The 21597-nt window shown below is 31.4% G+C and overlaps 7 non-coding genes across 7 annotated transcripts; all 7 read right to left on the bottom strand.

The window, feature by feature from the left end:
• Window positions 1-2181: 2181 nt before the first annotated feature.
• On the bottom strand, window positions 2182-2253 carry TRNAH-GUG (transfer RNA histidin (anticodon GUG)). Its single transcript has one exon. It is a non-coding gene; the product is annotated as a tRNA-His (tRNA).
• Window positions 2254-4966: 2713 nt separating this feature from the next.
• On the bottom strand, window positions 4967-5038 carry TRNAH-GUG (transfer RNA histidin (anticodon GUG)). Its single transcript has one exon. It is a non-coding gene; the product is annotated as a tRNA-His (tRNA).
• A 2711-nt stretch (window positions 5039-7749) lies between these two features.
• Window positions 7750-7821, bottom strand: TRNAH-GUG (transfer RNA histidin (anticodon GUG)). The gene has a single exon. It is a non-coding gene; the product is annotated as a tRNA-His (tRNA).
• Window positions 7822-10538: 2717 nt separating this feature from the next.
• Window positions 10539-10610, bottom strand: TRNAH-GUG (transfer RNA histidin (anticodon GUG)). The gene has a single exon. It is a non-coding gene; the product is annotated as a tRNA-His (tRNA).
• A 2710-nt stretch (window positions 10611-13320) lies between these two features.
• TRNAH-GUG (transfer RNA histidin (anticodon GUG)) lies at window positions 13321-13392 on the bottom strand. The gene has a single exon. It is a non-coding gene; the product is annotated as a tRNA-His (tRNA).
• Window positions 13393-16100: 2708 nt separating this feature from the next.
• On the bottom strand, window positions 16101-16172 carry TRNAH-GUG (transfer RNA histidin (anticodon GUG)). Its single transcript has one exon. It is a non-coding gene; the product is annotated as a tRNA-His (tRNA).
• A 2717-nt stretch (window positions 16173-18889) lies between these two features.
• Window positions 18890-18961, bottom strand: TRNAH-GUG (transfer RNA histidin (anticodon GUG)). The gene has a single exon. It is a non-coding gene; the product is annotated as a tRNA-His (tRNA).
• Window positions 18962-21597: the final 2636 nt, after the last annotated feature.

Genomic DNA, 21597 nt, shown 5'->3' with positions numbered 1-21597 from the left:
AGTTATCTGATGTACGAAACGTACTAATCCGTAGTGCGGTGTGTGATTTACAATCTCACTTTAGTCTGAAGTTTTTCTTTTCTTCTCCAGATTTAAAAATTATAGAGCATACGAAATGTATGAAAAGTGAAGAAAAAACGTCATATAAATGTATGTGTGTGTAACAAGAATAATAAAGTTTTATTTAGTTCATCATCTTGATGAAGACGTTTCGCCGAACTGGTATAGGTGAAGTAGTTAGAGTGAAACGTGAAATGGAAACAAAGATCTAAGTTACATAATGAGGAAAACTTGGCTTATTTTCTTCATAATCACATTTATGCTTTATAGATTCACAATAATAACGGGGCCAAGTATTTCACTTCTTTTTAAATTTTCTCTTACTTAAATTTGTTACATAGTTTCAGTATTTTCTTTATGTGATTTATTTAGTTTTTTATATAAAAAGAATGGATTGTAAATACTGTAGAATTTTGAATGAAGTATGTGACAAGACGCTATCGAATCCAAATTGTGGAATGATAACTAATCTTCACATAAAGGTTTAGGTGTTGTACGGACGTGACAATCAACTCCTTAGTATCGGTTGAAAGTTATTGTTCACTGGCTTCTTCATATTAGGTCAGTAAATCAAATATAGAGACAGCTGAAAATTTCACTTATAGGTTCGTAGTAAATACAATATTCTAACCAAAGGTTCATGACACTCTTACGAGTACAGAAGATGTGCTACGCCTAAATATGTATTTGTCTCTTTCAGGTCTCGAATTTGCGTTATTACTTTCATAACCAAATATCTTTACCACGAGATGCTACGAGAAACAAAATTTGAGGAATTATTGAGAATTACTTCGTCGAATTTTGGCCAGTTTTATTGGATTAGCCGCAAAGATATTTTTCCGCAGGAAAAACACATTGACATACAAAACCCTTGGACATGCTCATTGTTAGTAATTATAGTGGGTCAATATGTCATAAAAAAGCATAATATTGTACGAACAACATTCTCGTGTTGCAGCCACTTTCAACTGCACTTAGTGCAATGACACCTTTTTTTACATGTGCAAAACCGCGATATAGGCCAAAATTGTCTATATTGTCCATTTGAATATCTGGGTTTCGTTCATTTTTTTCAGCAAGGAAGTACGATTTTGGAAACAAAACATGTACTACTCTTGTGTAGGCCAAGATACATAGGCTTTGGTAGAAAGATATGTCCTTCCAGATCCTAAATATTGATATAGTTAGTTTAAAGGGTTTCAATTTGTCCATGTCAGTATTGTCTGGTGAAGACATGCTGTATGAGGCCACGAAAGTTTACTTTTAATTGTTTAGTTTTGCGAGTATATATTTTCTCATCATTGTCTTTGTTATCGTCATGACGAATATTTGAAAGAATTTTCAGTAAATTATTTGGGAAAATTTATATGTGAGAAAAATGTCTATTTTTCTATTTTATTTTATCCCCATATTTTTGTGCGTGCAACGAGGACCTACTTTTGTATTATAAAGTTGGTTATATATAATTACCCTAAAAAACACCTAATCTGTTAACTGTCGTCAAGATTATGAAATAGTCACACGTATTATACCGTTGACCTCATATTCTTCGTAATAGTATTTTAATATATTTCTCATGATAACCGTTTTCGTATTACTAAAAATTATGAGATAATAATATAAAAAATGAATTGTAAGGGAGTTATTTTGATACGTTTTAAGAAATATAACTTTTCTTTGCAACAGTTTTTTCACAATATGGAAATTATTGCAGTGTGTATGAAGATTTTTTAAGATCATGACGAGGTAATGTTATGAAAACACGTGCTACAAAACAATTTTTTATTCAGAATTGGAAAGAAGAATTTCGATTAAATATTTATCTTTCTTTATTCTGTACAATGAAATAAAAGCTAGAATTTATTGGATTGAGGTGTTATCTCATTTACAAAGTTCTTTATTTCTGTTTTATAATGTAAAAAGTGTTAATTTTGATAAATATTTTCCTTTGGCGAACACGAGCCAACAGGTGGATTTTTAAAGGTAAATAAATTGTGTAAGATAACATCACGTGATAATTTAGTCAAACCTTGATATTCGTTTTTAAACGACAAATGTTGTAAGAGATTACGTATCTGTAATGTCACCCTTAAGGTTTATTTTGGAAAAAGTAAACGTTTTTGCCGTGACCAGGATTCGAACCTGGGTTATTGCGGCCACAACGCAATGTCCTAACCACTAGACGATCACGGCAGGTGTGAATATGTTTTGCGTTTTCTTCTTTTTTTCATAGAATTTGTAGCGAGGTAACACAAGCGACAACCACGATGCAAATGTGTTTCAGTCAAGACTAATGATTCAGAACAAATGTTTAATTTCATCACGTGTATTGTCTCAGTTTTACTGACGTTTGGAGGCTACTCTTATCTTGTTAATGGACTAATTTAAACAGTTCATTTCACACAAAAATCACCATATACATACCTGTTTTATATAATAACAAAATAAATTGTGAACCGATGGTTTAAGTATCGTTTGATTTTTGATATTTTTAATTCTCCTTACCTATAGATATTGGGAGATTTACAATTAAAGTCTTATAATGATCTGAAGTGATTATTACCTCACGTTTGACATGTGTTAAACGTGTAATGATAAAAATAAAGTATTTCACCGTACATATTTTTAGTGCATTTCATTGCCATTAGAGATTTAAATGTGAGCAAAATTGAGAGTAGAAAATGACCTTCACGTTTGAAATTTAAACGAAAGTCTAAAATGAGTGAGTTATCTGATGTACGAAACGTACTAATCCGTAGTGCGGTGTGTGATTTACAATCTCACTTTAGTCTGAAGTTTTTCTTTTCTTCTCCAGATTTAAAAATTATAGAGCATACGAAATGTATGAAAAGTGAAGAAAAAAACGTCATATAAATGTATGTGTGTGTAACAAGAATAATAAAGTTTTATTTAGTTCATCATCTTGATGAAGACGTTTCGCCGAACTGGTATAGGTGAAGTAGTTAGAGTGAAACGTGAAATGGAAACAAAGATCTAAGTTACATAATGAGGAAAACTTGGCTTATTTTCTTCATAATCACATTTATGCTTTATAGATTCACAATAATAACGGGGCCAAGTATTTCACTTCTTTTAAATTTTCTCTTACTTAAATTTGTTACATAGTTTCAGTATTTTCTTTATGTGATTTATTTAGTTTTTTATATAAAAGGAATGGATTGTAAATACTGTAGAATTTTGAATGAAGTATGTGACAAGACGCTATCGAATCCAAATTGTGGAATGATAACTAATCTTCACATAAAGGTTTAGGTGTTGTACGGACGTGACAATCAACTCCTTAGTATCGGTTGAAAGTTATTGTTCACTGGCTTCTTCATATTAGGTCAGTAAATCAAATATAGAGACAGCTGAAAATTTCACTTATAGGTTCGTAGTAAATACAATATTCTAACCAAAGGTTCATGACACTCTTACGAGTACAGAAGATGTGCTACGCCTAAATATGTATTTGTCTCTTTCAGGTCTCGAATTTGCGTTATTACTTTCATAACCAAATATCTTTACCACGAGATGCTACGAGAAACAAAATTTGAGGAATTATTGAGAATTACTTCGTCGAATTTTGGCCAGTTTTATTGGATTAGCCGCAAAGATATTTTTCCGCAGGAAAACACATTGACATACAAAACCCTTGGACATGCTCATTGTTAGTAATTATAGTGGGTCAATATGTCATAAAAAAGCATAATATTGTACGAACAACATTCTCGTGTTGCAGCCACTTTCAACTGCACTTAGTGCAATGACACCTTTTTACATGTGCAAAACCGCGATATAGGCCAAAATTGTCTATATTGTCCATTTGAATATCTGGGTTTCGTTCATTTTTTTCAGCAAGGAAGTACGATTTTGGAAACAAAACATGTACTACTCTTGTGTAGGCCAAGATACATAGGCTTTGGTAGAAAGATATGTCCTTCCAGATCCTAAATATTGATATAGTTAGTTTAAAGGGTTTCAATTTGTCCATGTCAGTATTGTCTGGTGAAGACATGCTGTATGAGGCCACGAAAGTTTACTTGTTAATTGTTTAGTTTTGCGAGTATATATTTTCTCATCATTGTCTTTGTTATCGTCATGACGAATATTTGAAAGAATTTTCAGTAAATTATTTGGGAAAATTTATATGTGAGAAAAATGTCTATTTTTCTATTTTATTTTATCCCCATATTTTTGTGCGTGCAACGAGGACCTACTTTTGTATTATAAAGTTGGTTATATATAATTACCCTAAAAAACACCTAATCTGTTAACTGTCGTCAAGATTATGAAATAGTCACACGTAGTATACCGTTGACCTCATATTCTTCGTAATAGTATTTTAATATATTTCTCATGATAACCGTTTTCGTATTACTAAAAATTATGAGATAATAATATAAAAAATGAATTGTAAGGGAGTTATTTTGATACGTTTTAAGAAATATAACTTTTCTTTGCAACAGTTTCTTTCACAATATGGAAATTATTGCAGTGTGTATGAAGATTTTTTTAAGATCATGACGAGGTAATGTTATGAAAACACGTGCTACAAAACAATTTTTTATTCAGAATTGGAAAGAAGAATTTCGATTAAATATTTATCTTTCTTTATTCTGTACAATGAAATAAAAGCTAGAATTTATTGGATTGAGGTGTTATCTCATTTACAAAGTTCTTTATTTCTGTTTTATAATGTAAAAAGTGTTAATTTTGATAAATATTTTCCTTTGGCGAACACGAGCCAACAGGTGGATTTTTAAAGGTAAATAAATTGTGTAAGATAACATCACGTGATAATTTAGTCAAACCTTGATATTCGTTTTTAAACGACAAATGTTGTAAGAGATTACGTATCTGTAATGTCACCCTTAAGGTTTATTTTGGAAAAAGTAAACGTTTTTGCCGTGACCAGGATTCGAACCTGGGTTATTGCGGCCACAACGCAATGTCCTAACCACTAGACGATCACGGCAGGTGTGAATATGTTTTGCGTTTTCTTCTTTTTTTCATAGAATTTGTAGCGAGGTAACACAAGCGACAACCACGATGCAAATGTGTTTCAGTCAAGACTAATGATTCAGAACAAATGTTTAATTTCATCACGTGTATTGTCTCAGTTTTACTGACGTTTGGAGGCTACTCTTATCTTGTTAATGGACTAATTTAAACAGTTCATTTCACACAAAAATCACCATATACATACCTGTTTTATATAATAACAAAATAAATTGTGAACCGATGGTTTAAGTATCGTTTGATTTTTGATATTTTTAATTCTCCTTACCTATAGATATTGGGAGATTTACAATTAAAGTCTTATAATGATCTGAAGTGATTATTACCTCACGTTTGACATGTGTTAAACGTGTAATGATAAAAATAAAGTATTTCACCGTACATATTTCTTAGTGCATTTCATTGCCATTAGAGATTTAAATGTGAGCAAAATTGAGAGTAGAAAATGACCTTCACGTTTGAAATTTAAACTAAAGTCTAAAATGAGTGAGTTATCTGATGTACGAAACGTACTAATCCGTAGTGCGGTGTGTGATTTACAATCTCACTTTAGTCTGAAGTTTTTCTTTTCTTCTCCAGATTTAAAAATTATAGAGCATACGAAATGTATGAAAAGTGAAGAAAAAACGTCATATAAATGTATGTGTGTGTAACAAGAATAATAAAGTTTTATTTAGTTCATCATCTTGATGAAGACGTTTCGCCGAACTGGTATAGGTGAAGTAGTTAGAGTGAAACGTGAAATGGAAACAAAGATCTAAGTTACATAATGAGGAAAACTTGGCTTATTTTCTTCATAATCACATTTATGCTTTATAGATTCACAATAATAACGGGGCCAAGTATTTCACTTCTTTTTAAATTTTCTCTTACTTAAATTTGTTACATAGTTTCAGTATTTTCTTTATGTGATTTATTTAGTTTTTATATAAAAGGAATGGATTGTAAATACTGTAGAATTTTGAATGAAGTATGTGACAAGACGCTATCGAATCCAAATTGTGGAATGATAACTAATCTTCACATAAAGGTTTAGGTGTTGTACGGACGTGACAATCAACTCCTTAGTATCGGTTGAAAGTTATTGTTCACTGGCTTCTTCATATTAGGTCAGTAAATCAAATATAGAGACAGCTGAAAATTTCACTTATAGGTTCGTAGTAAATACAATATTCTAACCAAAGGTTCATGACACTCTTACGAGTACAGAAGATGTGCTACGCCTAAATATGTATTTGTCTCTTTCAGGTCTCGAATTTGCGTTATTACTTTCATAACCAAATATCTTTACCACGAGATGCTACGAGAAACAAAATTTGAGGAATTATTGAGAATTACTTCGTCGAATTTTGGCCAGTTTTATTGGATTAGCCGCAAAGATATTTTTCCGCAGGAAAAACACATTGACATACAAAACCCTTGGACATGCTCATTGTTAGTAATTATAGTGGGTCAATATGTCATAAAAAAGCATAATATTGTACGAACAACATTCTCGTGTTGCAGCCACTTTCAACTGCACTTAGTGCAATGACACCTTTTTTACATGTGCAAAACCGCGATATAGGCCAAAATTGTCTATATTGTCCATTTGAATATCTGGGTTTCGTTCATTTTTTTCAGCAAGGAAGTACGATTTTGGAAACAAAACATGTACTACTCTTGTGTAGGCCAAGATACATAGGCTTTGGTAGAAAGATATGTCCTTCCAGATCCTAAATATTGATATAGTTAGTTTAAAGGGTTTCAATTTGTCCATGTCAGTATTGTCTGGTGAAGACATGCTGTATGAGGCCACGAAAGTTTACTTTTAATTGTTTAGTTTTGCGAGTATATATTTTCTCATCATTGTCTTTGTTATCGTCATGACGAATATTTGAAAGAATTTTCAGTAAATTATTTGGGAAAATTTATATGTGAGAAAAATGTCTATTTTTCTATTTTATTTTATCCCCATATTTTTGTGCGTGCAACGAGGACCTACTTTTGTATTATAAAGTTGGTTATATATAATTACCCTAAAAAACACCTAATCTGTTAACTGTCGTCAAGATTATGAAATAGTCACACGTATTATACCGTTGACCTCATATTCTTCGTAATAGTATTTTAATATATTTCTCATGATAACCGTTTACGTATTACTAAAAATTATGAGATAATAATATAAAAAATGAATTGTAAGGGAGTTATTTTGATACGTTTTAAGAAATATAACTTTTCTTTGCAACAGTTTTTTCACAATATGGAAATTATTGCAGTGTGTATGAAGATTTTTTAAGATCATGACGAGGTAATGTTATGAAAACACGTGCTACAAAACAATTTTTTATTCAGAATTGGAAAGAAGAATTTCGATTAAATATTTATCTTTCTTTATTCTGTACAATGAAATAAAAGCTAGAATTTATTGGATTGAGGTGTTATCTAATTTACAAAGTTCTTTATTTCTGTTTTATAATGTAAAAAGTGTTAATTTTGATAAATATTTTCCTTTGGCGAACACGAGCCAACAGGTGGATTTTTAAAGGTAAATAAATTGTGTAAGATAACATCACGTGATAATTTACTCAAACCTTGATATTCGTTTTTAAACGACAAATGTTGTAAGAGATTACGTATCTGTAATGTCACCCTTAAGGTTTATTTTGGAAAAGTAAACGTTTTTGCCGTGACCAGGATTCGAACCTGGGTTATTGCGGCCACAACGCAATGTCCTAACCACTAGACGATCACGGCAGGTGTGAATATGTTTTGCGTTTTCTTCTTTTTTTCATAGAATTTGTAGCGAGGTAACACAAGCGACAACCACGATGCAAATGTGTTTCAGTCAAGACTAATGATTCAGAACAAATGTTTAATTTCATCACGTGTATTGTCTCAGTTTTACTGACGTTTGGAGGCTACTCTTATCTTGTTAATGGACTAATTTAAACAGTTCATTTCACACAAAAATCACCATATACATACCTGTTTTATATAATAACAAAATAAATTGTGAACCGATGGTTTAAGTATCGTTTGATTTTTGATATTTTTAATTCTCCTTACCTATAGATATTGGGAGATTTACAATTAAAGTCTTATAATGATCTGAAGTGATTATTACCTCACGTTTGACATGTGTTAAACGTGTAATGATAAAAATAAAGTATTTCACCGTACATATTTCTTAGTGCATTTCATTGCCATTAGAGATTTAAATGTGAGCAAAATTGAGAGTAGAAAATGACCTTCACGTTTGAAATTTAAACGAAAGTCTAAAATGAGTGAGTTATCTGATGTACGAAACGTACTAATCCGTAGTGCGGTGTGTGATTTACAATCTCACTTTAGTCTGAAGTTTTTCTTTTCTTCTCCAGATTTAAAAATTATAGAGCATACGAAATGTATGAAAAGTGAAGAAAAAACGTCATATAAATGTATGTGTGTGTAACAAGAATAATAAAGTTTTATTTAGTTCATCATCTTGATGAAGACGTTTCGCCGAACTGGTATAGGTGAAGTAGTTAGAGTGAAACGTGAAATGGAAACAAAGATCTAAGTTACATAATGAGGAAAACTTGGCTTATTTTCTTCATAATCACATTTATGCTTTATAGATTCACAATAATAACGGGGCCAAGTATTTCACTTCTTTTTAAATTTTCTCTTACTTAAATTTGTTACATAGTTTCAGTATTTTCTTTATGTGATTTATTTAGTTTTTTATATAAAAGGAATGGATTGTAAATACTGTAGAATTTTGAATGAAGTATGTGACAAGACGCTATCGAATCCAAATTGTGGAATGATAACTAATCTTCACATAAAGGTTTAAGTGTTGTACGGACGTGACAATCAACTCCTCAGTATCGGTTGAAAGTTATTGTTCACTGGCTTCTTCATATTAGGTCAGTAAATCAAATATAGAGACAGCTGAAAATTTCACTTATAGGTTCGTAGTAAATACAATATTCTAACCAAAGGTTCATGACACTCTTACGAGTACAGAAGATGTGCTACGCCTAAATATGTATTTGTCTCTTTCAGGTCTCGAATTTGCGTTATTACTTTCATAACCAAATATCTTTACCACGAGATGCTACGAGAAACAAAATTTGAGGAATTATTGAGAATTACTTCGTCGAATTTTGGCCAGTTTTATTGGATTAGCCGCAAAGATATTTTTCCGCAGGAAAAACACATTGACATACAAAACCCTTGGACATGCTCATTGTTAGTAATTATAGTGGGTCAATATGTCATAAAAAAAGCATAATATTGTACGAACAACATTCTCGTGTTGCAGCCACTTTCAACTGCACTTAGTGCAATGACACCTTTTTTACATGTGCAAAACCGCGATATAGGCCAAAATTGTCTATATTGTCCATTTGAATATCTGGGTTTCGTTCATTTTTTTCAGCAAGGAAGTACGATTTTGGAAACAAAACATGTACTACTCTTGTGTAGGCCAAGATACATAGGCTTTGGTAGAAAGATATGTCCTTCCAGATCCTAAATATTGATATAGTTAGTTTAAAGGGTTTCAATTTGTCCATGTCAGTATTGTCTGGTGAAGACATGCTGTATGAGGCCACGAAAGTTTACTTTTTAATTGTTTAGTTTTGCGAGTATATATTTTCTCATCATTGTCTTTGTTATCGTCATGACGAATATTTGAAAGAATTTTCAGTAAATTATTTGGGAAAATTTATATGTGAGAAAAATGTCTATTTTTCTATTTTATTTTATCCCCATATTTTTGTGCGTGCAACGAGGACCTACTTTTGTATTATAAAGTTGGTTATATATAATTACCCTAAAAAACACCTAATCTGTTAACTGTCGTCAAGATTATGAAATAGTCACACGTATTATACCGTTGACCTCATATTCTTCGTAATAGTATTTTAATATATTTCTCATGATAACCGTTTACGTATTACTAAAAATTATGAGATAATAATATAAAAAATGAATTGTAAGGGAGTTATTTTGATACGTTTTAAGAAATATAACTTTTCTTTGCAACAGTTTTTTTCACAATATGGAAATTATTGCAGTGTGTATGAAGATTTTTTTAAGATCATGACGAGGTAATGTTATGAAAACACGTGCTACAAAACAATTTTTTATTCAGAATTGGAAAGAAGAATTTCGATTAAATATTTATCTTTCTTTATTCTGTACAATGAAATAAAAGCTAGAATTTATTGGATTGAGGTGTTATCTAATTTACAAAGTTCTTTATTTCTGTTTTATAATGTAAAAAGTGTTAATTTTGATAAATATTTTCCTTTGGCGAACACGAGCCAACAGGTGGATTTTTAAAGGTAAATAAATTGTGTAAGATAACATCACGTGATAATTTAGTCAAACCTTGATATTCGTTTTTAAACGACAAATGTTGTAAGAGATTACGTATCTGTAATGTCACCCTTAAGGTTTATTTTGGAAAAAGTAAACGTTTTTGCCGTGACCAGGATTCGAACCTGGGTTATTGCGGCCACAACGCAATGTCCTAACCACTAGACGATCACGGCAGGTGTGAATATGTTTTGCGTTTTCTTCTTTTTTTTCATAGAATTTGTAGCGAGGTAACACAAGCGACAACCACGATGCAAATGTGTTTCAGTCAAGACTAATGATTCAGAACAAATGTTTAATTTCATCACGTGTATTGTCTCAGTTTTACTGACGTTTGGAGGCTACTCTTATCTTGTTAATGGACTAATTTAAACAGTTCATTTCACACAAAATCACCATATACATACCTGTTTTATATAATAACAAAATAAATTGTGAACCGATGGTTTAAGTATCGTTTGATTTTTGATATTTTTAATTCTCCTTACCTATAGATATTGGGAGATTTACAATTAAAGTCTTATAATGATCTGAAGTGATTATTACCTCACGTTTGACATGTGTTAAACGTGTAATGATAAAAATAAAGTATTTCACCGTACATATTTCTTAGTGCATTTCATTGCCATTAGAGATTTAAATGTGAGCAAAATTGAGAGTAGAAAATGACCTTCACGTTTGAAATTTAAACTAAAGTCTAAAATGAGTGAGTTATCTGATGTACGAAACGTACTAATCCGTAGTGCGGTGTGTGATTTACAATCTCACTTTAGTCTGAAGTTTTTCTTTTCTTCTCCAGATTTAAAAATTATAGAGCATACGAAATGTATGAAAAGTGAAGAAAAAACGTCATATAAATGTATGTGTGTGTAACAAGAATAATAAAGTTTTATTTAGTTCATCATCTTGATGAAGACGTTTCGCCGAACTGGTATAGGTGAAGTAGTTAGAGTGAAACGTGAAATGGAAACAAAGATCTAAGTTACATAATGAGGAAAACTTGGCTTATTTTCTTCATAATCACATTTATGCTTTATAGATTCACAATAATAACGGGGCCAAGTATTTCACTTCTTTTTAAATTTTCTCTTACTTAAATTTGTTACATAGTTTCAGTATTTTCTTTATGTGATTTATTTAGTTTTTTATATAAAAGGAATGGATTGTAAATACTGTAGAATTTTGAATGAAGTATGTGACAAGACGCTATCGAATCCAAATTGTGGAATGATAACTAATCTTCACATAAAGGTTTAGGTGTTGTACGGACGTGACAATCAACTCCTTAGTATCGGTTGAAAGTTATTGTTCACTGGCTTCTTCATATTAGGTCAGTAAATCAAATATAGAGACAGCTGAAAATTTCACTTATAGGTTCGTAGTAAATACAATATTCTAACCAAAGGTTCATGACACTCTTACGAGTACAGAAGATGTGCTACGCCTAAATATGTATTTGTCTCTTTCAGGTCTCGAATTTGCGTTATTACTTTCATAACCAAATATCTTTACCACGAGATGCTACGAGAAACAAAATTTGAGGAATTATTGAGAATTACTTCGTCGAATTTTGGCCAGTTTTATTGGATTAGCCGCAAAGATATTTTTCCGCAGGAAAAACACATTGACATACAAAACCCTTGGACATGCTCATTATTAGTAATTATAGTGGGTCAATATGTCAGAAAAAAAGCATAATATTGTACGAACAACATTCTCGTGTTGCAGCCACTTTCAACTGCACTTAGTGCAATGACACCTTTTACATGTGCAAAACCGCGATATAGGCCAAAATTGTCTATATTGTCCATTTGAATATCTGGGTTTCGTTCATTTTTTTCAGCAAGGAAGTACGATTTTGGAAACAAAACATGTACTACTCTTGTGTAGGCCAAGATACATAGGCTTTGGTAGAAAGATATGTCCTTCCAGATCCTAAATATTGATATAGTTAGTTTAAAGGGTTTCAATTTGTCCATGTCAGTATTGTCTGGTGAAGACATGCTGTATGAGGCCACGAAAGTTTACTTTTAATTGTTTAGTTTTGCGAGTATATATTTTCTCATCATTGTCTTTGTTATCGTCATGACGAATATTTGAAAGAATTTTCAGTAAATTATTTGGGAAAATTTATATGTGAGAAAAATGTCTATTTTTCTATTTTATTTTATCCCCATATTTTTGTGCGTGCAACGAGGACCTACTTTTGTATTATAAAGTTGGTTATATATAATTACCCTAAAAAACACCTAATCTGTTAACTGTCGTCAAGATTATGAAATAGTCACACGTATTATACCGTTGACCTCATATTCTTCGTAATAGTATTTTAATATATTTCTCATGATAACCGTTTACGTATTACTAAAAATTATGAGATAATAATATAAAAAATGAATTGTAAGGGAGTTATTTTGATACGTTTTAAGAAATATAACTTTTCTTTGCAACAGTTTTTTCACAATATGGAAATTATTGCAGTGTGTATGAAGATTTTTTAAGATCATGACGAGGTAATGTTATGAAAACACGTGCTACAAAACAATTTTTTATTCAGAATTGGAAAGAAGAATTTCGATTAAATATTTATCTTTCTTTATTCTGTACAATGAAATAAAAGCTAGAATTTATTGGATTGAGGTGTTATCTAATTTACAAAGTTCTTTATTTCTGTTTTATAATGTAAAAAGTGTTAATTTTGATAAATATTTTCCTTTGGCGAACACGAGCCAACAGGTGGATTTTTAAAGGTAAATAAATTGTGTAAGATAACATCACGTGATAATTTAGTCAAACCTTGATATTCGTTTTAAACGACAAATGTTGTAAGAGATTACGTATCTGTAATGTCACCCTTAAGGTTTATTTTGGAAAAGTAAACGTTTTTGCCGTGACCAGGATTCGAACCTGGGTTATTGCGGCCACAACGCAATGTCCTAACCACTAGACGATCACGGCAGGTGTGAATATGTTTTGCGTTTTCTTCTTTTTTTCATAGAATTTGTAGCGAGGTAACACAAGCGACAACCACGATGCAAATGTGTTTCAGTCAAGACTAATGATTCAGAACAAATGTTTAATTTCATCACGTGTATTGTCTCAGTTTTACTGACGTTTGGAGGCTACTCTTATCTTGTTAATGGACTAATTTAAACAGTTCATTTCACACAAAATCACCATATACATACCTGTTTTATATAATAACAAAATAAATTGTGAACCGATGGTTTAAGTATCGTTTGATTTTTGATATTTTTAATTCTCCTTACCTATAGATATTGGGAGATTTACAATTAAAGTCTTATAATGATCTGAAGTGATTATTACCTCACGTTTGACATGTGTTAAACGTGTAATGATAAAAATAAAGTATTTCACCGTACATATTTCTTAGTGCATTTCATTGCCATTAGAGATTTAAATGTGAGCAAAATTGAGAGTAGAAAATGACCTTCACGTTTGAAATTTAAACTAAAGTCTAAAATGAGTGAGTTATCTGATGTACGAAACGTACTAATCCGTAGTGCGGTGTGTGATTTACAATCTCACTTTAGTCTGAAGTTTTTCTTTTCTTCTCCAGATTTAAAAATTATAGAGCATACGAAATGTATGAAAAGTGAAGAAAAAACGTCATATAAATGTATGTGTGTGTAACAAGAATAATAAAGTTTTATTTAGTTCATCATCTTGATGAAGACGTTTCGCCGAACTGGTATAGGTGAAGTAGTTAGAGTGAAACGTGAAATGGAAACAAAGATCTAAGTTACATAATGAGGAAAACTTGGCTTATTTTCTTCATAATCACATTTATGCTTTATAGATTCACAATAATAACGGGGCCAAGTATTTCACTTCTTTTAAATTTTCTCTTACTTAAATTTGTTACATAGTTTCAGTATTTTCTTTATGTGATTTATTTAGTTTTTTATATAAAAGGAATGGATTGTAAATACTGTAGAATTTTGAATGAAGTATGTGACAAGACGCTATCGAATCCAAATTGTGGAATGATAACTAATCTTCACATAAAGGTTTAGGTGTTGTACGGACGTGACAATCAACTCCTTAGTATCGGTTGAAAGTTATTGTTCACTGGCTTCTTCATATTAGGTCAGTAAATCAAATATAGAGACAGCTGAAAATTTCACTTATAGGTTCGTAGTAAATACAATATTCTAACCAAAGGTTCATGACACTCTTACGAGTACAGAAGATGTGCTACGCCTAAATATGTATTTGTCTCTTTCAGGTCTCGAATTTGCGTTATTACTTTCATAACCAAATATCTTTACCACGAGATGCTACGAGAAACAAAATTTGAGGAATTATTGAGAATTACTTCGTCGAATTTTGGCCAGTTTTATTGGATTAGCCGCAAAGATATTTTTCCGCAGGAAAACACATTGACATACAAAACCCTTGGACATGCTCATTGTTAGTAATTATAGTGGGTCAATATGTCATAAAAAAGCATAATATTGTACGAACAACATTCTCGTGTTGCAGCCACTTTCAACTGCACTTAGTGCAATGACACTTTTTTACATGTGCAAAACCGCGATATAGGCCAAAATTGTCTATATTGTCCATTTGAATATCTGGGTTTCGTTCATTTTTTTCAGCAAGGAAGTACGATTTTGGAAACAAAACATGTACTACTCTTGTGTAGGCCAAGATACATAGGCTTTGGTAGAAAGATATGTCCTTCCAGATCCTAAATATTGATATAGTTAGTTTAAAGGGTTTCAATTTGTCCATGTCAGTATTGTCTGGTGAAGACATGCTGTATGAGGCCACGAAAGTTTACTTTTAATTGTTTAGTTTTGCGAGTATATATTTTCTCATCATTGTCTTTGTTATCGTCATGACGAATATTTGAAAGAATTTTCAGTAAATTATTTGGGAAAATTTATATGTGAGAAAAATGTCTATTTTTCTATTTTATTTTATCCCCATATTTTTGTGCGTGCAACGAGGACCTACTTTTGTATTATAAAGTTGGTTATATATAATTACCCTAAAAAACACCTAATCTGTTAACTGTCGTCAAGATTATGAAATAGTCACACGTATTATACCGTTGACCTCATATTCTTCGTAATAGTATTTTAATATATTTCTCATGATAACCGTTTACGTATTACTAAAAATTATGAGATAATAATATAAAAAATGAATTGTAAGGGAGTTATTTTGATACGTTTTAAGAAATATAACTTTTCTTTGCAACAGTTTTTTCACAATATGGAAATTATTGCAGTGTGTATGAAGATTTTTTAAGATCATGACGAGGTAATGTTATGAAAACACGTGCTACAAAACAATTTTTTATTCAGAATTGGAAAGAAGAATTTCGATTAAATATTTATCTTTCTTTATTCTGTACAATGAAATAAAAGCTAGAATTTATTGGATTGAGGTGTTATCTAATTTACAAAGTTCTTTATTTCTGTTTTATAATGTAAAAAGTGTTAATTTTGATAAATATTTTTCTTTGGCGAACACGAGCCAACAGGTGGATTTTTAAAGGTAAATAAATTGTGTAAGATAACATCACGTGATAATTTAGTCAAACCTTGATATTCGTTTTTAAACGACAAATGTTGTAAGAGATTACGTATCTGTAATGTCACCCTTAAGGTTTATTTTGGAAAAGTAAACGTTTTTGCCGTGACCAGGATTCGAACCTGGGTTATTGCGGCCACAACGCAATGTCCTAACCACTAGACGATCACGGCAGGTGTGAATATGTTTTGCGTTTTTTTTCTTTTTTTCATAGAATTTGTAGCGAGGTAACACAAGCGACAACCACGATGCAAATGTGTTTCAGTCAAGACTAATGATTCAGAACAAATGTTTAATTTCATCACGTGTATTGTCTCAGTTTTACTGACGTTTGGAGGCTACTCTTATCTTGTTAATGGACTAATTTAAACAGTTCATTTCACACAAAAATCACCATATACATACCTGTTTTATATAATAACAAAATAAATTGTGAACCGATGGTTTAAGTATCGTTTGATTTTTGATATTTTTAATTCTCCTTACCTATAGATATTGGGAGATTTACAATTAAAGTCTTATAATGATCTGAAGTGATTATTACCTCACGTTTGACATGTGTTAAACGTGTAATGATAAAAATAAAGTATTTCACCGTACATATTTCTTAGTGCATTTCATTGCCATTAGAGATTTAAATGTGAGCAAAATTGAGAGTAGAAAATGACCTTCACGTTTGAAATTTAAACGAAAGTCTAAAATGAGTGAGTTATCTGATGTACGAAACGTACTAATCCGTAGTGCGGTGTGTGATTTACAATCTCACTTTAGTCTGAAGTTTTTCTTTTCTTCTCCAGATTTAAAAATTATAGAGCATACGAAATGTATGAAAAGTGAAGAAAAAACGTCATATAAATGTATGTGTGTGTAACAAGAATAATAAAGTTTTATTTAGTTCATCATCTTGATGAAGACGTTTCGCCGAACTGGTATAGGTGAAGTAGTTAGAGTGAAACGTGAAATGGAAACAAAGATCTAAGTTACATAATGAGGAAAACTTGGCTTATTTTCTTCATAATCACATTTATGCTTTATAGATTCACAATAATAACGAGGCCAAGTATTTCACTTCTTTTTTAAATTTTCTCTTACTTAAATTTGTTACATAGTTTCAGTATTTTCTTTATGTGATTTACTTAGTTTTTTATATAAAAGGAATGGATTGTAAATACTGTAGAATTTTGAATGAAGTATGTGACAAGACGCTATCGAATCCAAATTGTGGAATGATAACTAATCTTCACATAAAGGTTTAGGTGTTGTACGGACGTGACAATCAACTCCTTAGTATCGGTTGAAAGTTATTGTTCACTGGCTTCTTCATATTAGGTGAGTAAATCAAATATAGAGACAGCTGAAAATTTCACTTATAGGTTCGTAGTAAATACAATATTCTAACCAAAGGTTCATGACACTCTTACGAGTACAGAAGATGTGCTGCGCCTAAATATGTATTTGTCTCTTTCAGGTCTCGAATTTGCGTTATTACTTTCATAACCAAATATCTTTACCACGAGATGCTACGAGAAAAAAAATTTGAGGAATTATTGAGAATTACTTCGTCGAATTTTGGCCAGTTTTATTGGATTAGCCGCAAAGATATTTTTCCGCAGGAAAAACACATTGACATACAAAACCCTTGGACATGCTCATTGTTAGTAATTATAGTGGGTCAATATGTCATAAAAAAGCATAATATTGTACGAACAACATTCTCGTGTTGCAGCCACTTTCAACTGCACTTAGTGCAATGACACTTTTTTTACATGTGCAAAACCGCGATATAGGCCAAAATTGTCTATATTGTCCATTTGAATATCTGGGTTTCGTTCATTTTTTTCAGCAAGGAAGTACGATTTTGGAAACAAAACATGTACTACTCTTGTGTAGGCCAAGATACATAGGCTTTGGTAGAAAGATATGTCCTTCCAGATCCTAAATATTGATATAGTTAGTTTAAAGGGTTTCAATTTGTCCATGTCAGTATTGTCTGGTGAAGACATGCTGTATGAGGCCACGAAAGTTTACTTTTTAATTGTTTAGTTTTGCGAGTATATATTTTCTCATCATTGTCTTTGTTATCGTCATGACGAATATTTGAAAGAATTTTCAGTAAATTATTTGGGAAAATTTATATGTGAGAAAAATGTCTATTTTTCTATTTTATTTTATCCCCATATTTTTGTGCGTGCAACGAGGACCTACTTTTGTATTATAAAGTTGGTTATATATAATTACCCTAAAAAACACCTAATCTGTTAACTGTCGTAATGATTATGAAATAGTCACACGTATTATACCGTTGACCTCATATTCTTCGTAATAGTATTTTAATATATTTCTCATGATAACCGTTTACGTATTACTAAAAATTATGAGATAATAATATAAAAAATGAATTGTAAGGGAGTTATTTTGATACGTTTTAAGAAATATAACTTTTCTTTGCAACAGTTTTTTCACAATATGGAAATTATTGCAGTGTGTATGAAGATTTTTTAAAGATCATGACGAGGTAATGTTATTGAAACACGTGCTACAAAACAATTTTATATTCAGAATTGGAAAGAAGAATTTCGATTAAATATTTATCTTTCTTTATTCTGTACAATGAAATAAAAGCTAGAATTTATTGGATTGAGGTGTTATCTAATTTACAAAGTTCTTTATTTCTGTTTTATAATGTAAAAAGTGTTAATTTTGATAAATATTTTCCTTTGGCGAACACGAGCCAACAGGTGGATTTTTAAAGGTAAATAAATTGTGTAAGATAACATCACGTGATAATTTACTCAAACCTTGATATTCGTTTTTAAACGACAAATGTTGTAAGAGATTACGTATCTGTAATGTCACCCTTAAGGTTTATTTTGGAAAAAGTAAACGTTTTTGCCGTGACCAGGATTCGAACCTGGGTTATTGCGGCCACAACGCAATGTCCTAACCACTAGACGATCACGGCAGGTGTGAATATGTGTTGCGTTTTCTTCTTTTTTTCATAGAATTTGTAGCGAGGTAACACAAGCGACAACCACGATGCAAATGTGTTTCAGTCAAGACTAATGATTCAGAACAAATGTTTAATTTCATCACGTGTATTGTCTCAGTTTTACTGACGTTTGAGGCTACTCTTATCTTGTTAATGGACTTATTTAAACAGTTCATTTCACACAAAAATCACCATATACATACCTGTTTTATATAATAACAAAATAAATTGTGAACCGATGGTTTAAGTATCGTTTGATTTTTGATATTTTTAATTCTCCTTACCTATAGATATTGGGAGATTTACAATTAAAGTCTTATAATGATCTGAAGTGATTATTACCTCACGTTTGACATGTGTTAAACGTGTAATGATAAAAATAAAGTATTTCACCGTACATATTTCTTAGTGCATTTCATTGCCATTAGAGATTTAAATGTGAGCAAAATTGAGAGTAGAAAATGACCTTCACGTTTGAAATTTAAACGAAAGTCTAAAGTGAGTGAGTTATCTGATGTACGAAACGTACTAATCCGTAGTGCGGTGTGTGATTTACAATCTCACTTTAGTCTGAAGTTTTTCTTTTCTTCTCCAGATTTAAAAATTATAGAGCATACGAAATGTATGAAAAGTGAAGAAAAAAACGTCATATAAATGTATGTGTGTGTAACAAGAATAATAAAGTTTTATTTAGTTCATCATCTTGATGAAGACGTTTCGCCGAACTGGTATAGGTGAAGTAGTTAGAGTGAAACGTGAAATGGAAACAAAGATCTAAGTTACATAATGAGGAAAACTTGGCTTATTTTCTTCATAATCACATTTATGCTTTATAGATTCACAATAATAACGGGGCCAAGTATTTCACTTCTTTTAAATTTTCTCTTACTTAAATTTGTTACATAGTTTCAGTATTTTCTTTATGTGATTTATTTAGTTTTTTATATAAAAGGAATGGATTGTAAATACTGTAGAATTTTGAATGAAGTATGTGACAAGACGCTATCGAATCCAAATTGTGGAATGATAACTAATCTTCACATAAAGGTTTAGGTGTTGTACGGACGTGACAATCAACTCCTTAGTATCGGTTGAAAGTTATTGTTCACTGGCTTCTTCATATTAGGTCAGTAAATCAAATATAGAGACAGCTGAAAATTTCACTTATAGGTTCGTAGTAAATACAATATTCTAACCAAAGGTTCATGACACTCTTACGAGTACAGAAGATGTGCTACGCCTAAATATGTATTTGTCTCTTTCAGGTCTCGAATTTGCGTTATTACTTTCATAACCAAATATCTTTACCACGAGATGCTACGAGAAACAAAATTTGAGGAATTATTGAGAATTACTTCGTCGAATTTTGGCCAGTTTTATTGATTAGCCGCAAAGATATTTTTCCGCAGGAAAAACACATTGACATACAAAACCCTTGGACATGCTCATTGTTAGTAATTATAGTGGGTCAATATGTCATAAAAAAGCATAATATTGTACGAACAACATTCTCGTGTTGCAGCCACTTTCAACTGCACTTAGTGCAATGACACCTTTTTTACATGTGCAAAACCGCGATATAGGCCAAAATTGTCTATATTGTCTATTTGAATATCTGGGTTTCGTTCATTTTTTTCAGCAAGGAAGTACGATTTTGGAAACAAAACATATACTACTCTTGTGTAGGCCAAGATACATAGGCTTTGGTAGAAAGATATGTCCTTCCAGATCCTGAATATTGATATAGTTAGTTTAAAGGGTTTCAATTTGTCCATGTCAGTATTGTCTGGTGAAGACATGCTGTATGAGGCCACGAAAGATTACTTTTTAATTGTTTAGTTTTGCGAGTATATATTTTCTCATCATTGTCTTTGTTATCGTCATGACGAATATTTGAAAGAAATTTCAGTAAATTATTTGGGAAAATTTATATGTGAGAAAAATGTCCAATTTTCTATTTTATTTTCTCCCCCTTATTAATTAAGCAGTGTAAGACTAGAGGGAAGGTAGCTAGTCATCACCACCCACCGCTATCTCTTGGGCTACTCTTTTACCAAAGAAAAGTGGGATTGACCGTCACATTATAACGCCCCCAAGGTTGTTGAGGGCGAGCATGTCTGGCGCGACTCGGGCGCAAACCGCGACCCTCATTTTACGAGCGCACGCCTTAACGTCCTAGGCCATGCCAGGCCCAGCTTAGTATTTCAAAACTTACTATTTAAATGACATATTTTGATACTTAAACAGCAAATTATTCAATTTCTTTCTTTTAATAAGAGCTTAGTTTAAAATCAAATGTTTCCTGTTAAAAGAATGAATGTGTCAAATCGCTATAATTAAGTTTTTAGAAATTTTTTGTGCTATTTGTCAGCTGGTGTGCTTATAAGTGACATCTGCTTGCCTTTTGAATAATGTCGGCGTGTTACTGAGTTGTTGAAATACTAATGGTTATAGTTTGAAGAACAAATATTTTGAAGTAAGTTATTCTAAAAAGTTTTGAGAAAGTTCTAATGCTGTTCTTATCGAATCCTTATCTTTAATGTAAACACCTCGAGTTGATTTGTATGCCACACTTCACCACTCTTTCACATTGATGTATAGATTAAAAT

This window comes from Tachypleus tridentatus, chromosome 1 (genome assembly GCF_004210375.1).
Source record: "Tachypleus tridentatus isolate NWPU-2018 chromosome 1, ASM421037v1, whole genome shotgun sequence".
In the NCBI taxonomy this organism is placed as follows: domain Eukaryota; kingdom Metazoa; phylum Arthropoda; class Merostomata; order Xiphosura; family Limulidae; genus Tachypleus; species Tachypleus tridentatus.
Note: the sequence above shows the minus strand (reverse complement) of the source record. Positions and strands in the feature narration are given on the sequence as shown.